The sequence below is a fragment of the Mastomys coucha genome, chromosome X (assembly GCF_008632895.1).
Source record: "Mastomys coucha isolate ucsf_1 chromosome X, UCSF_Mcou_1, whole genome shotgun sequence".
Classification (NCBI taxonomy): Eukaryota; Metazoa; Chordata; class Mammalia; order Rodentia; family Muridae; genus Mastomys; species Mastomys coucha.
The window spans coordinates 135,689,362-135,706,566 of NC_045030.1; the positions used below are offsets into that span (position 1 = coordinate 135,689,362).

Here is a 17,205-nt window from a genome sequence, read left to right on the forward strand (position 1 = left end):
AAGGAATGAAATGTCCACCTTTTGGTCTTCTTTCTTCTTGAGTTCCTCGTGTAATGTGGGTTGTTCTTTCTGTATTCCAAACTTCTGGACTAATAACCACTTGGTATTTCTAAACTTGGCTAGAAGTCACCTGGAACTAGGACAAAAGTCATCTATAGGTGGGTGGAAGGGATGAGCCTGTATTGTTTCCAGGCTTAAGGCTAGAACCTTAAAGAACAAGTCAAACACAGCTGTGTTCCCACCCTACCCTTGACTCAAACCTTTGTGGCTGCTGCCGTTCAGAAAAATCATTGGTGATAGAATTACAGTGTAGTCTATGGACTGGAAGAGCTGTAAGTCTCTACTGATTTGAGAAGTCATCTGCTAACTAGAGACATGATGCCTTGTTACAACATGGTATATTCTAAGAGGTGCTGGGCGATATATAGTCTTTACTATGATATATTACTCTTTTGTTGGCCTGACAGATATGTGAGAGAAACAGTTTAAAATGAGGAAGGATTTAGTTTGGCTCATGGTTTCAGTGTGTGCTTGGCTGCATCCATTCCTTTCTGAACTTGTGGTAAGGTAGGACACTGTGGCAGAGAAGCATGGTAGAGCAGAGCTCTTCATGATGACTACGAAGCAAAAGGGCAGAGGGAAGAAAGAAGGAAAAGAAGCTGGCAGCAGAGTTTATCTTGGCGGGGTATATTCCCAGTGACCATTTCTTCTAAATAGTCCTCACAGCCCAGTATTGCATCACCTGTTATCAATACACAGTAGCTGAATCCATCAAATTTATCAGAGCATTCTGACTTGAATCTACCTGATGGTGACCAAGCTTTCGATTCAATGAGCTTTTGGAGCATAATTTTTTTTTTTATCTAGACCATAATATATGAGCTCTGTTAATGAACAAGGTAGGCAGGCCTAGAGCCATACTAATTCCATATTCTAGCTCACACAAAAGAGCATGTTCATGAGATTTCAATGGCCGTGTCATACCCAGAAGACCGTGTTCTGTATCACATCACGCCTTTCTCCAGTTCTTACACTCTAACTGCTCTTTCTTCTGTGATGGTCTCTAGGTATTGGAGGAGGGTGAGACAGGTGACAGATATGACATATAAGGATGGCCTTTAAAAAGGTTGCTGGTATTTCTGTATGTGTATATGTGTATGGGGTATATGCGTGTGTGTGTGTGTGTGTGTGTATCTCAGAGCATACATATGTAGAGGCCAGACATTATTCTCTATATCTTTCTACCTTTTTCCTTGGGATAGGTTCTCCCACTTAACCAGAACTTTGCTTTTTCAGTTAGTTTGGCTATTGAGCTTCTGGGCTCAACCTGTTTCTGTCTCCCAATACATGGGTTACAGACATGTGCAGCTGTGTCCAGTTTTATATGTTGATGCCTGGGATCTGAACTTGCTTTCCTTGTGCTCATATAGTAAGTGCTCTGATCCACTGAGTCATCTCTTCAGCCCAGGGCTAACCATTGAGTCATCTCTTCAGCCCAGGGCTAACCATTGAGTCATCTTCAGCCCAGGGCTAACCATTGAGTCATCTCTTCAGCCCAGGGCTAATCATTGAGTCATCTCTTCAGCCCAGGCTAACTATTTAAACATCACTCATCATTTTGATCATTTATGAGCCTCTGTGGTCACCATTGCCCACTGTTTCTTTGACCAAATCATCAGCACTATTTGTCTAGGGGTATAAACAGCTGTGTGTGTATGTGTGTGTGTGTGTGTGTGTGTGTGTGTGTGTGTGTATTTTTTGAGGGGGGGGGACGGGGCGGAGATCTGCCTGCCTGTCTTCCGAATGCTGGGATGAAAGCCTGACAACTACCACTCAGCTTAAGATAAATCTTTGAAAAACAACTAAAAGAGGCTGTTTGTGAGCACACATGTGTCCATGGTATGTTGCATGGACTACTGTATTTTAGTTTAGGTTATGAGCTACTTGTTGGGACCTTTTTTCTCTTTGTTTTCTTTGTAGTTGTGTCTTTTTTTCCCCCTGATTTCATGGTCATATGCCCTTTAAATAAATTGACTTATTTAGGGTGTATGTTTGTGCATGTACAATGTACATGTGCAAGTGGAGGTCAGAGGACAACCTGTGTGAGTCATTGCTCTTCTCCCACTATGTGAGTCTGAGGGATTACACTCAGGTCATCAGGCTTGGTGGCAAGTGCCTTTACTCCTTCGCCTGCTGGTCCTTTACAAGACTTTCTTAGCAATTGCTTTATTGAGATAAAATTCATGCAGTGAAATCTATCGACTTAATCTAAAGGTTCATTGCTTTTTAGTATACTCACATCTGTAGAGCTAAACCACAATATATCTTAGAACATTTGGAGTGGCCCCAGAGAAGCCCATTTCCTTTAGCTAGTGTTTCCATAGGGCTCTAGAATCTCAGAGCTAGGCTATTCTCTGCCTCTGTAAGGCTGCCTGTTCTGTGCACTGTGTGCAGATGCCCTTTTGTTCTGCCTTCCTTCCACTCAGCATCCAGTTCTCAAGGTCCATCCTTTGCACTTATTAATAACATTCAATTATATGAATATACCATTCAAGTGTATGAATATACCATGCATTTTCATCCTCCAGTTTGTGGGTATCTTCATTACTTTTACCTAAGGCTATTATAAAGGATGCAGCTGTAACTATGGTAACCTTTTTGGGATATATATATATATATATATACACACATACATATATATATATATATATATATATATATATGCTTATTTTGGCTGGTTGGTTTATTTTTGTCTTTGTTTATGCTTTTGTATCTTTTGCAGTGTATATTAGGTAGGAATTTAATCCTACTGATTTACATGTAGACCACTATAATATTTAGCTTCAACTTAGATCTTTGTTTTGACAAATAGTTTTCTTCTGTATTCTTTTTAGCTTTTCTTTCTTTTCCTTTTAGCATTTCTTTTAAAAAGGCATTGTATTGCTTCATATAATCAGTGGCCATTTAAATAATCCACATATTTACCCCCTTTTTACTCACTGCTATGATTTAGATACGATTTGGAAAGATTCCTTCCATGAACCAAGGCTGAAAGTTAATCCTTGTTATGATATGGTGGGATAGTAGAAATTTTATCTGGCTGTGATGTTGTAGGTGTAGAACACTTGGAAAAAAGTAATTTTTGGTATAGTACCCAGGGTTGAATTTTGATGGCTTCATAAGAAGAACAAAGACTAGAACACCCCCTGTCCCTGCCCTGTTACTTGCCAGGCAAACCTGTGCCTTGTGACTCTGCCAGCAAGAAGGCCAATTACCACATAAGGTGCCTAAATCTTACACCCCAGATCTATTAGCAAAATTAAGCCTTTTTTTTCTTTATCAAATAGCCCACTCCTAGTAATTTTATTAGTCATGAAAAACTAATACATTTGCCATTTCTTACTGCATCTCAGACCTTTCTGGCATTACTTTATGCTTACTTAAAGTATCGTTTTTAAATTTTCTTTGGTGATGTTTTACTGATGGTAAACTCATGCTTGCTTTTTGTGTGTGTGTATGCATGTATATATATATATAGTCCTCCATTCTTGAAGTCTTTTTCTTTTTTTCTTTTTCTTTCTTTCTTTTTTGTTTTGATTTGTTTTGCTTTTTTTTGAGACAGGGTTTCTCTGTGTAGCCCTGGCTGTCCTAGAACATACTCTGTAAGACCAGGCTGGTCTTGAACTCAAGGATCTCCTTGCCTCTTAAAGGCTTGCACCACCACACCTGGTCTCCCCCCTTTCTTAATTCCCTCATATAATTCTCTGCCAACTGCTGTCTTGAAGTCTTTTTCATTGCTTCACTTTTTCTAGGTTCATATTTCCCTATTGTAATTTTCCTATGTTGTGTTTTTTATAGTCTTTGCTTTGAACATGATCAGTGTTAACTTTTAGTAAAATTATCTTTTCGTTTTGGTCACGTTAAAGAAGTTCTCTGTGTTGCATGTTCTGCACTTGTACTATGGTATGTTATGATGTTAAATTTTCTTCATTATGAGTCGAGCTTTCTCTTTTCTGTTTTCTCTTTCCTCCTCCACTTCTGCCACTTCCTCCTTTCTCCCTACCTCCTCCAATCCCATGAAACTCAGGATGTGGCACCCAGCAGACCACCAAACTGTCCTCCTAGCTCCTTGGAGCTCTGTAAGTCTCTGTGTACATGTCTTTTATAAGGCTTCTGAGCAGGCTAGGCTGGAATCCTTTCAAGTACTGCCTTTCTCCTCTGAAACAATATTTGGGGATCATTGTTGATTCCTGTTTTCCCAGTTCTTAGTCTTTTATATTTTTCACTTCTTTGTCTTGCTAAACTCCGTTTTAGATCATTTCTTCAGGTCTGTGGTCCACTTTCTATCTATTAAGTTATACCCAATGAGCAGTTCACCTATTGAGTTTTCATTTCAGTTGCTATATTTAATTGTTAAAACATGAAGCGGTATACAAGTCTATCATGGGAAGTGATGAAGTGACCCTTAGCTTGTTTCCTTGTGTGCTTAGGTTTTGTCTTTAAATAGCATTGTTCTTTTACTGTATGTTTCTTTATTTCCTTAGGATCTCTCCTTAGGAGAGATTTCAGAGTGTTGAGAGGACTTGTCTTTGTTCTTGCTAGTCATATGAGAGCTACTAGTTTGGAAACATGCCATATGATGCTCTCATTCTATGGTTTTTGGATTACCCAAGTAGTGTATATTCATATTATGAGGCACCTTGTGGTTTGAAGGTGTTAATAGAGAAGCCTTATTTGCTCCTAGTGACCTAACTCAGCATTAAAATATGAGACTGGGCTTGCCTTCCCAGAGTACATGAAGAGATGATTCGTGGTTTTCATGTACTTCTATAGTGATGTGTAGCTCTTTGAGGGTCTCAGCTTCATGAAGGTTGCCTCTCTTAGACTCTCTGCAAAGTTTTTGTCCATCCCCCATGTCTTGTTAATCTATTAAAAACCCTAAGCCATGACATTCCTTTTGTTTGAGAATTTTCTTCAGATGGTACTGTGACTCCATCCTATGGCCTCATGCTCTGCGACTAGGCTATATCTTCATCTACCAATAGTTCTAAGTGTTTAAGAAACCATTCAAACAGTGTTTTATGCAGGACTTTTTCAGTGGAAGACATCTTTTACAAGTAATATCAGATTGTTTAGAAATGAATGTGTTGGTCTTGTTTGTTTAGCCCTTTTCTATCCTATTTTTATAGCCATGTCCTTTCCCTCAGCAGCAGTTAGGAGGGCAGTCTATAGGTTGTCCTTGCTCTGAAATAGGTATATTGTGTCCAGTATTCTGCCACATTCTGAGAGAGATCAGAAACCTGTTTTGCAGCTAATGGAATACTAATAGCAGTGGCCTTGGGTCCTTAAAACAATAATGACTTAAACCGAATTTCTACATCCTAGAAATTAGCTTTTGGCTTGAGGCAAGGATAAGTGGTTGTCATAAAGTAGGCGCTCAATACATATTTGCTAAGTGAATAGGTTGGAATCTGGGAGGTATGGAGATAGATTCCAGTGCTGATCAACTCCCATAGAAGTTGATGACTTAGTTCCCATAGTAGGGGGAGGGAAAGAATATATAGCAGATGCCAAACCATTATGTCCTTTGTAAATTAAGTTTAGATGTATTCCTCTGTACCAAAAGAAGGCTGCATTGGTTAAGAACATCCAGTCCATAGTCCAGTTGTCTAGTTTACTTACTTACTGTTTCTATGAGTAACCTTGGACCAGTGACTCAATCTCTCCTTTCAGTTTCCCTGTGTATAAAAGGGAAAATTTCAAACCTATCCGAAGGACTTGTCATAGGAATTAGTTAATATCTAGAAGGTTCCCCAACCAGCGACTGTTGGAGTCATGCTATATAGCAGCAGTTCTTGATTGTCATTACGGAAATTCTGACTTCTTGGTTGTTTTGAGCACAGCTCACATCACTATTCTAATGAATTCATTTTCCTAGCAGCTGCCTTCCATTTCTTTGTGATAATTCTCTAGAGTTTCCACATTTGCCATTCAGAGATTAGGAGCTTTTATTTCTCTAAGTGCACATTGAACATTTCTACACCCAAATATCCTTAGGGAGGTTTATGAAAATAAAAACTGCTGGGTTCTATCCAAAGAAGATTATTTTGGTGCCAGTTGATACAGATAAAAATTGTACACAGTCTATGTTGGGTGAGCCAGGATCTACTCAGAGTTTAAATTTAACAACCATCAGTGTTGATGGAGAATCTGGGAACCTTGAAGCCTGGGAGGAGATAGAGAATGGAATCGAGGAGTAAAAGATGCAGAAAGAAGCGAACATAGTCTGATCATGCCAGGGTATAGCCAAGCACTACTCACCTCTTGTGGCCTCAAGAGAATATGTGACATTTGACTGTTATTGATGTAGAGTGTGGTGGGATTGGCTGAAGGTCATAGCAGGGGTTAGAGGGTGAGTTAAGGGACATATTAAAGATAGCAAGCCTGGGAGGCCTGCATCACAATGAATGCCTGCCTGAAAAAAAGTCCCCTTCCCCAGAAATGTGTCTCCCAGAGAGTAGATGATTAATTAGATTCCCTGCTTGACAGCCATGGGGTAGAGGGCAGGTTGGGTGTCCTTGAGCTGTTTTGACAAGACAGTAGAAGCTTTGGTCCTTGCCTTTGATTTAGTGCCAGTATACTGACCTATCTCAAGCCATTTGATGCTGAAGTCCTTTGAAGTCACTAAAATGCAGAAGCAGAGCGAGAGTACCATGGATGGCCTGGGCTAATGAGAACTGGCAGTTTAGCTTTCCATGGATTTGATGGAGCCTGAAGCAGGACAGAATGATGTTTGGTTGGTGAGTGGTGGGGCAAGCCTCCCTTTGAGTCCCTTGCCACTCTACTCAAGCATGAAGGCCAGCCTTGGACAGATCAGTCTGTATGTGTACTCCGGCCTCTACACACAGTCTGACTGGCCTTTGCCTTGCACTTTACCTCCATTCCTCTGGAGGCCTTTTAAACTATCCCTGGTTTTAGCCTTTCCTTTGAGTTCTGCTGAGAGATACAAAAACTGACTTTCTCTCCTTGTGTGAAAAACCAAACGAGTTTGTTGACTTCTAAGACCTGAAGTACCTTTCTTATGTACTCAAAAGGTTGCCTTCTGGATTGCATCACATCCGACCTGTGGCACAGTTTGGAAACGTTTGAAAACATGGCACATGTGGAGATGGGGAATTTCTTTCTTTTTTTGTTTTATTTATTTATTTTTTTAAAGATTTATTTCTTTCTTTCATGTATGTGAGTACACTGTTGCTGTCTTCAGACACACACCAGAAGAGGGCATCAGATCCCCATTACAGATGATTGTGAGCCACCATGTGGTTGCTGGGAATTGAACTCAGGACATCTGGAAGAGCAGTCAGTGCTCTTAACCACGAAGATGGGGAATTTCAAAACCTCTGTTTCCCGTGGGTAGTGTCTATATCATAGTCTCCAGGTAGGACAGGCATTTGGGTCTCACAGGTGATCCTAAGTCTTTTAGTAGAGCATTGTAGGGAATGGAAGAGACCACTGTGGTAGAGATCATGCACAGAAGTCAGATTCTTTGAGTTCAAATCCTGACTCAGTCATTTAACAAGCCTTGAAACTTTATACAAGCTAATTAACTGAACCTGTTCTTTCCTTTCAAATAGATATTGGGTGCACACTGCTGTGGTAATAACATTGACAATTGTGGGTTTGTAGCCTATCCACCATTCACCCACGCATGTTTTCTGTTCATTTTATTTGTGCATGCATTTGTTTATAGAGAATATAATTTCTGTAAGCCTACCACAAGAACTAACCTGTGTGCTATCCTTCCAGTCCTGCTGGCTCTATCCTTAATGCCCCCAGGAGAAAACCGCTAGCTTGAGCCTGGTCCTGGGCTTGTTTTAAAAAACTAGTTTCATTGGAAAGATTTTTTTTTTTGAGGCAGATATAGTATGCACATGCAGCAGAAACAGCATTTGCTGGTCATGACAGGGTGGTGGCGCGCATGGATTCATGCATGGCCAGCTGTGACAACACAAGATCAAGCAGCCAAAATAACAGCATGGGTGGAAGCAGACCTCCCAAAGCCTCATCCAGTTGCTGAGAAACTATTAGCAATTGATAGCTCTTGAGGGAGGGGAAAATATATTTTCTTCACAGATTAGGCTCCTGAAAGGTTGGCCGCGCTCCTCCAGAGGATGGGCCTACATCCGTGCACATACTGACAGCACCACCTATGCTCAGTGGGGTTCTGAAAAAACAGAGCACCTGAAATTGGGAAACTACCTTCTTCTGGGAGTGTCAGGAACTTGATCAATACACACTAAATGCACGAGTAAAATTCTCAAAAGATAGTTTCATCTCTCAGATGTACAGATATGTCTGTAGGCATGAATATGTAGTTACAGATTCCTAAATAAGATGTTATTTGGATTTTGTTGTTTATTGGCTTTTATGGAGACGATATCATGTGTATGCCATTTTCTGGGACTTTCTTGATCTATATGGACAGCAGTTTGTTAGCATGACTTATTGCATGTATGGAGTGCCTATAACTATAGTTACATTTTTCAGTGTGACATTCGGCCACGTGCATAGACCATAATGTCCTTTTCTGTTCTACCTGGGATAGCCATTTGGTTTCTAGTAGTTTGCCATTACAGAAAAGGGAAGCAGTCTCTCTGCCTCACATTCTCCACGGTGGAGAGAGTGTCTCTAGCTGTCGCAGCAAGGACGTGGGGCAACTGTCACCTTGCCACCAGTCAGGAAGCAGAGGGCACTAGACGCTGCTCTCAGCTCTCTTCCTCTGCCAGTCAGGAAGCAGAGGGCACTGGACGCTGCTCTCAGCTCTCTTTCTCTGCCAGTCAGGAAGCAGAGGGCACTGGATGCTGCTCTCAGCTCTCTTTCTCCTTTTTGCCTTTTTTATTCAGACTAGAACAACAGCCCCATGCGATGGCATCAAGATTCAGGGAGGTTCTTCCCTTTTCAGTCAAACCTCTTAGGAAATGCATAGACAGGCAGCTTAGAGCAGCGGTTCTCAACCTGTGGGTCTAGGCCATCGGAAAACACATATATTCAGTAGTCTGAGGAACTGAGACACTACTCAGTAGCAAAATTGCAGTAATGAAGCAGCCATGAACTGTTATGGTTGAGGGGTTAACACAACCCGAGGAACTATATTGAAGGGTCACAGCACTAGGAAGGTTGAGAACCACTCTCATAGAGGTATGCTTTCTATGACTGGTCAAGTTGAAAAGGAAGATTAGACACCTCAATTGGTCAGGGTATTAATTTTTTTAAGGCTTCTGTCATAAGGACATTCCTCACAGGTGCAAGAGTAAGGGATCAGCTGAATCATTTTCATCTTGAGTCTTCTCTTTGATTTGTTGATGGACTTCCCATTTTTTTTTCTGTGTGTTTTACCTTCTCTCTAGAGGATGTTGGTGGTCTATTAGAGTTGGGACCTAATGATAATTACAGCCTACCTGTATTATCACCTTAAAAGCTCTGTTTCTAGATATAGTCATGTAATCAGATATTGGGAGTTACGACATTAATCCTTGGGATTTGGGAAGATAGTTCAAACCATTAGAGTTTGGAAGTATGAGTGATTAAGGTCGTTATGTTCATTGCTTTTCATCATTAAGACTCAGGAAAATGCAACAGATTTTGTTACGGTATATTTCTTAGGAACACACCACCGTAGCTGCAGTTATTACTGCTCCAGTTGTTATTATCATTATCACTGAACATCATTATACCACCAGAGCATCTTCTTGCTTCACTCTTCCTGTCAGATATGACTTCAGGTACCAACCACAGTTACCCAGAGTGGTATTTGGTTATTTCTCATGTGGACAGGTAGCAGCTCCAGTCAGTTACGGGGGAAGGATAGGAATTAAAAGAGGTCATTTTAACCTTGGTTAAAATAAAGAGCTAAGTGAAGCCTTGCAGAATACCTCACAGCTAAAAGAGCTAGATCTGCCATTCCATACCGTTATACCGGCCTGTCCATACAAGGTAGGCAGGTCGGCTATGTCTTTCACACCTGGAAATACACTTGCCCGGGTTGCTGTGTCATCACAGCAACTAACATCTTTATGGGCTCAAAGTATCTCCTTTGACCCTAAGGAGCTTCCTGTGGCCAACCATTATGGCAAGCATAACTGTGTTCCTGGTTACTGAGACTCAGAGTACAACGAAGTTAGGGGTAGTCCTGAAGGAAAGAGCAGTGGTTATGCCTGGACTCACTCATTCCTCCCTGTCAGAAAAGGGAGTAGGTGGATTGCAATGTGCCTGCTTGAGTTGTGGCCATTTGACCTCAAAAGACACTTGTGAACAGGACAGACACTTATGGTACCACAGGACCTTGGGGAGAGGGAGGGGTCTGCCCTTTGCAATTTTTTTATTTTCTGTGCTGAGATCATTCCCAAGAGCTTGAGTGCTCTTAGCAAGCAATCTCTCTAGGTCACGTCCCTTAAGAAGAAACTAATAGCAGTTATTAGCTGCCGGGGAAAGGAAAATTATTCTTCTTTGAAGATGTGGCTACAGATAGGTTGGCCATTCTCTAGTGGATGACCTCTCATCCGTGCACATATAAGCAGCACTAAAATGCATTTGGTGGACTATTACTTTAAAAATGAGGAAGTGGACATGAAGAGGGCTTAGGAGTTTAGTTACTGAAGTTCTCCAAGCCTGAAAGTTCATATACCAAGGGAAAGAACTATAAAAGTAAGAGAAAACATGACCTCTAATCAGCGTTAGTAGCTTAATGCATCTTCTTGCTTTCCTCCCACATAAACACAAACATTTAAGCTGGTTGTGGTGGCTCATTCCTTTAATTCAGTGGTTCTCAACCTTCCTGATGCTGTGACCCTTTAATACAGTTCCTCCTGTTGTGGTGACCCCCAACCATAAAATTATTTCCTTGCTACTTTATAATAGTTTTGCTACCATTATGAGTCATAATGTAATAATGTAAGTTTTTGATATGCAGGATATCTGATAAATGACCCCCAAATGGTTTGCAGCCCAAAGGTTGAGAGCCACTGCTTTAATTCTAACAGGATGTAGAGGCATTTGGATCTTTGGACCTTCAAGGTCAGTCTGGTCTACATAGCAAATTCCATGGGTACTAGTACTGAACATGAATGACAAATATTGTATATTTTCTCTTGTATGTGGTTCTTGCATTTTATGTAATAACAGAAAAGAAGGGACTGGTGAGATAGATGCCTTAGCAGGTAAGAGCACCGACTGCTCTTCCGAAGGTCCTGAGTTCAAATCCCAGCAACCACATGGTGGCTTACAACCACCTGTAATGAGATCTGATGTCCTCTTCTGGTGCGTCTGAAGACAGCTACAGTGTACTTACTTATAATAATAAATAAATCTTTGGGCCAGAGCAAGCAGGGCCAACCAGAGCAAGCCGGGTCTACTGAAGTGAGCAGAGGTCCTAAAGTCAATTTCCAACAACCAGATGAAGGCTCACAACTATCTGTACAGCTACAGTGTGTACTTATATGCATAAAATAAATAAATAAATCTTAAAAAAAGAAAAGTAGAAGACGTAGAAAAGTAGAAGAAAAATTATCTAGGAGGAAAAAGGGAACAAATGGAAAGGTGAGAAGGGAGAGAAGGTTGGGGAAGAATATGCTCAAGATGCAATATATATCTGCATAGAAATGAAAAATACCTGGAAAATAGAAGCATGTTCTATACCCTATCCTTCCTATTTTTGCTACCAATGATTACATTCATGTAGCACTTGCTTTTTCACGTCTGACTTATTTTACTTAGCATAATTTCCTCTAGATTCAACTAGATTGTTTCAAACCACAAGCCTTCATTATTATTTTTTATTTTATTCACTGAGACTTTCATATGGGTATGCAATGAGATAAGAAAGATGGTAGTCTAACCTCTGATTTCTTCCCCCAACTGCCTATAGATTTCCTCCCCGTGTGTATCTCCCAAGTTGATGTCCTCTTCTTCATTTTTAAAGTAATAGTCTACTAAATGCATTTAGTGCTACCTATATGTGCACAAGTGTGAGGTCATCCACTAGAGCATTGCCAACCTAACAGCAGCTATATCTTCAAAGAAGAATAATTTTCTCTTTGCCAGTAACTAATAACTGCCATTAGTTTCTTAGTAAGGGGCATGACCTGGAGAGTCTGAATGCTATCCACTGTACATCTATACTGTATTTTCTATTTTTAGAAAATGTATTTTATGTGTCTGTACATATCTTAGTATGTATATGCCGTGCTGTGTAGGTGCTCATGAAGGCCAGAAGAGGGCACTGGGTCTCCTGGAGCTAGAGTTACAGGTGGTGGTGAGCTGCTCACCATGGTCACTGGGAACCGAACTCAGGTCCTGTAGAAAAGCAGCAGTCTCTCCAGCCCCAATATACCCCATTTTCTTTATCTTTACATCTATTGATGGGCGCTTAGGTGCATTCCACATCTTGACTATTGTGGATGCTACTGCAATAAAATAAACTGCAGAAAAACGTATACTGAGAAAATTCCTCTCCTGCTAGAGTGGCAGTTGCCGTTAATAGTGTGAAATATCCCTCTGTTGATCTTTTTATGCTTTAAAATATTTTAGTTATGCTACTAGGACTTGGCTACTTTTCACTTACTATACAATATATCTATAAAATCATATGAAGTCCAAATTCAAGGTCTCATCTTCCCTATACAAACTATTGTCACTCCTTCCCCTTGCTCAGGTTGATAAATTGTGTACTCCAGTCTTTTCTCTATGTATTATCCATCTACCTAAAGGCATATATACAAACTTTTCAATTTGTCTTCTATTAAGAAGGATCACATTTTATACAATATGAAATTGTTCTCTTTTACCTAGAAATGCTTAATGGCCTTCTTTAAAACATGTTGTGAGGTAGTTTGTCTTTCAGTATATTTCTTATAATTTCCCATTGGTGGGCAGTTAAACTGACCCTTCTTTTTTGTGTGTTTACTTTCCATATGTTGGATTGCTTCTAAAATGTTCTTTGAGGAGATAGAGAGATGATTCAGCAGTTAAGAGCACTTGCTGCTCTCCCAGAGAACCAGGGTTCAGTTTTCAGCACCCATGTGGTGCTCGCAACCATAAATAACTCTAGGCCCAAGGCAACTACTGATGCCCTCTTCTGGTCTCCACAGGCACCCAGCCACTCACATTGTGTACATATATCCACACAGGCAGAACACACATAAAATAAAAAAAAAATAAATCTTTTAAAAAAATTCTTGGTAAATAGATATCCCAGTATCTAAGTTACCACACATTTCTAGAGGGGAGATAACCACTTAAAGTTTTTTTTTTTATAACAGTTGACAAATTATTCTCCTAAATCAATTTTATCTTTTTTGTTTCCCCCCACCACACAGTTTTGCAGTATTGGTTCATGATGATATATATCATTTAAGTTTAAAAGAATTCCCAACACGTTAATACACAACTATTGAAACATTGAAAGCTGAAATAATAACAACATCAACTACTCTCTCCACATTTACTTTCTAAGTGTTTCCTGGCCCCAAACTTGCTGACTGTTCCAGACAAATTTATGGTCATTTGAGCTATTTCAGCCTACCATTCTTTCAATTAGCAATAATTGTGCCTCGGATAAACCTCATTGGCTACGATACTGCCACTGTGCAAAGCTCAGCCTACCATTCTTAAGAAAATCCTCTTGCATAGCCACAACAGCATTACCATACCCCAGAAAATCAACAGTTCTATTCTAATAATAACTTCATATTCAGATGTGCTCGGTTATCCAAAGAATATATAAATAACATTTTTTAAAAACCCAAGTGCTATGGACATGATTCAGTGGGTAAGAATGCTTGCTATGTAAGCATGAGGAACTGAGTTCGAATCCCTAGTACTCAACTAACCAGTCAAGGTTGCACTGGATGTGGTGGTGGGACTGGTAAGACAGGAGAATTGCTGGTGGCTCTCTAGCCCACTTGAAGCAAAATAAAATAACAGCAAAAGTCTGGTGGTCTCCATGGTCAGCCAGAGACTGTCTAAAGGGCAGAGGGTGAATAGCCATAAAGGAAGACACCTAAATTTTTTTCCTTTGCACTTGTGATCACTTGTGTGCTGTGTGCATCCTCCCTCCCTCCCTCCTTCCCTCTCTTCTCCCCTTCCTCTCCCTCCCTCTCTCTTTCCTCCCCTTCCCCCGTCCTCCCTCTCTCTTTCTCCAATCTAGTCAGAATTTAAATATTGGTTTGATTATTCTGTGTCTTTAGTTTTCATTGATTTGTTTATTTTTACACTAAGAATGAATCACCCCCTCCTTCATTCATGATATGGCTTTGTATAGTCCCTTTATGGGACAGTCCGCATTCTGGATATTGTAAGGATTTCCTTAATTTTAGTGTTCCATGAAAGTACTGTTGCTTATTCAACTAGCTCTTTTTGATGGTTATCTAGGCTGTGGAGCTTCTTTTTGTGGCCCCTTTAACAGATAATTAGTTCCAAGGATTTTGTGACCCCCCTTTTGCCACATAAAGCCTGTGACTAGTTAATGAAGACAAACTGTTCCAAAGTCAAATGTTACTGGAGGGATCAATGCCAAGAGCAATTTATACCTGTGGCTATATCCTTTCCATTTTAAAGGGCTACGGATTGCCGGGTGGTGGTGGCGCACACCTTTAATCCCAGCACGTGGGAGGCAGAGGCAGGTGGATTTCTGAGTTCGAGTCCAGCCTGGTCCACAGAGTGAGTTCCAGGACAGCCAGGGCTACACAGAGAAACCCTGTCTCAAAAATACAAAACAAAACAAAACAAAAAAAAAGGGCTACGGATAAACTTTTGTAATATCCTGATGTCAGACATGGATTTTTGGGTTTTTTTTTGCCATAAAATTATTTATAGTTATTTGGGGTTTTTATCGTATGTGTGTATGGGGTTGAAGGTGTGTGTGTGGGGGGTGTATGTAGGGCTGAGGACAGTTTTCAGGATTTGGTCTGTTCTTCCACCGTGGGATCTGGGGATTGAAGTCATGTCATCAGGGTTAGACAGAAAGCAACTTTATCTGCAGAGCAGTCTTGCCAGCCCTACACATAACTCTCTTAGTAACACCAAGCTCCTGAAAGATGGAATGAGTTCCTCCCACACACACCATGTAGCCCACCTGCAAACAGGCATTCTTATCCCCGTCTGTCTTTCCTTCTCTCCTGGTAGCCTAAAGCTAGCGCTTTGCTCTCCTGCCTGCTTCCTGTCCTCTCTGTCTAGTGCCTTTTGCCCCTCTTGCTGTTTCCTCTTCTCTCAGTCCACTTTCAGTCTATAAATGTATTTAGGTTTTCCCAGAGTTAACAATTATGTCTCTGTATTGCTACTGCCTCTTAGTTACAGCTCTCATCCCTCTATCCATCTGAACTTCTTGAGAGAGAATAGTTTCTGCAAGGTGTAGGGCATCTGGTGTTATTTTGGAGTTCTTGAAGAAAGTGTTATGAGTTCTGTTTGTCTTAGAATTTCATCCAACATGTTTGCCCATGTTGATCACTTGCCTTATTTCCATCTCTTCTCACCTTCTTCAACTCTCTTGCAGGCTAGACCCACATTCCTGTAGCTCTTCTAGGTGAGGAACACGGAATAGCATAAGGCAGGAGGGTTCACCATCATTTGAGAGGGTTGTGAGGACAGCAGCATCTTCTTGGAGCTACTGACGTATTTGTCAAAACAAGAAGGGATTGGATTATCCAGAGAAGAGTTTGGGATATGAGAGATTGCACTAGCGATGGACAGCGGGACCCAGACAATAGAGGATTTCAAAAACTGGGAAGGTATGAGAAATGAGACAAATGAGAGGGAAGGACAGAGACATAGGGAAGTTGGAATTCAGGTTACCTGGGTGTCTTGGCTGTGTTTTGGAGACTGTAGTAAACAAGACTGGAGGATGCAGTGGACTAGGCCTTCACAGCAGAACATGATGGTGTGACCATCAGGTTTACAAGATGTGAGGAAGCAGGTTGTGGACCTTGCTATAGACAGAGTCTGTGTTTCTAATGTTTTGTCCTGTCCAACTCCAAAGGGCCAGATAATTTTCCCTTTCATGTTAAAAAATCATCTTGACTTGGAAGTGAGAAAAAAAGTTAATCTATTTTGCTGAAAATCTTTTTAAGCTCAAAATCAATAAGCTCTTGACTTTGAGTTGCATCTTTCTAGGAAAGTCGTGGCTATGGCCCCTGGATTCTTGTGGCTGAAAAAGAGCCATTACGTTTAATTATCTGTCAAATGTGTCTAACCATTTCCCCATGTCTAACTCCTTCATGGGAAATTTGTACTAATTAAATGTTATAATAATGCAGAAGAGTTTATTTACTACATTGCTTAGCGCTTAATAGAAGGGCTTAGTATGTATAATTTACTATTAACTGATAAGTGCTGGATTTTCAGCTGCCTTTTGTTTCTCTTTGCTTCTCTCTCTCTCTCTCTCTCTCTCTCTCTCTCTCTGTTTTCCCTTCTTCCTGCTACTAATATAATGGCCTTATAGCTCTCAGTTCTCTTCTCCCTCTCTTCCCTTATTCTCCCACACTTTCACCTTTACGTCTTTCCCCTGCCTAACCCTTGTGATTTGGTATCTGTACTGAGTTCAGCTATCTTTGTGGCATTTCATTGTAGGCAACTCTTGGAGCAAGGCAACCCTCACAAGAAGGAAACAGTATCTGGTTTGGGGTGACCTCATTGAAATGATTAAGTTAACTTTTATTTTGCCTCTGTGCCTTGGGTTCCTCATTTGTCACAGATGATAGATTTAATAGATTATGGTACAAAAAATATTGAAAAACAGAAAGCAATACTCAAATTAAAACCACTGTCTCGATCTCTTAACATTAGGGATCAATGAGGTTCATGTTTAAGCCTCCCTGGCCAGCATTCCAGCCTTCTGCTAGTGACGCCGTGTGGCAGATGGCAGAACTAGCTGTAGCATATTCTACAGAGTACTTGGAGCCTTATCTTTTTTTTTTCTGGGTTTATACATTTCTTGTGTGAACATCAAGTAGTAGCTGTGTATCATCTCGTCCCCTGGGAAATTTTCCATTAGTGTAGAATTCTGTCGTCAAGAGCCAGAGCCATTGTCTGTGTTCAGGGTCCACAGTTGGCCCAGCTACCATTCTGGGAGCACTGCCAGCTCTTGGTTTCAGCTCTTGGCACAAGGTGGCCTTGGGTTCCTGTGTTTTGGGTACCCATGAGTGTTTGCTCTCA

General features: G+C 40.7%; 1 protein-coding gene and 1 pseudogene across 4 annotated transcripts in view; one reads left to right on the forward strand and one right to left on the reverse strand.

Annotated features, from left to right (window-relative positions):
* Tmem164 (transmembrane protein 164) overlaps nt 1-17,205 on the forward strand; it is a 150,239-nt gene that overhangs the window by 98,639 nt on the left and 34,395 nt on the right. The window lies entirely within an intron of this gene.
* On the reverse strand, nt 13,526-13,651 carry LOC116095566 (annotated as a pseudogene).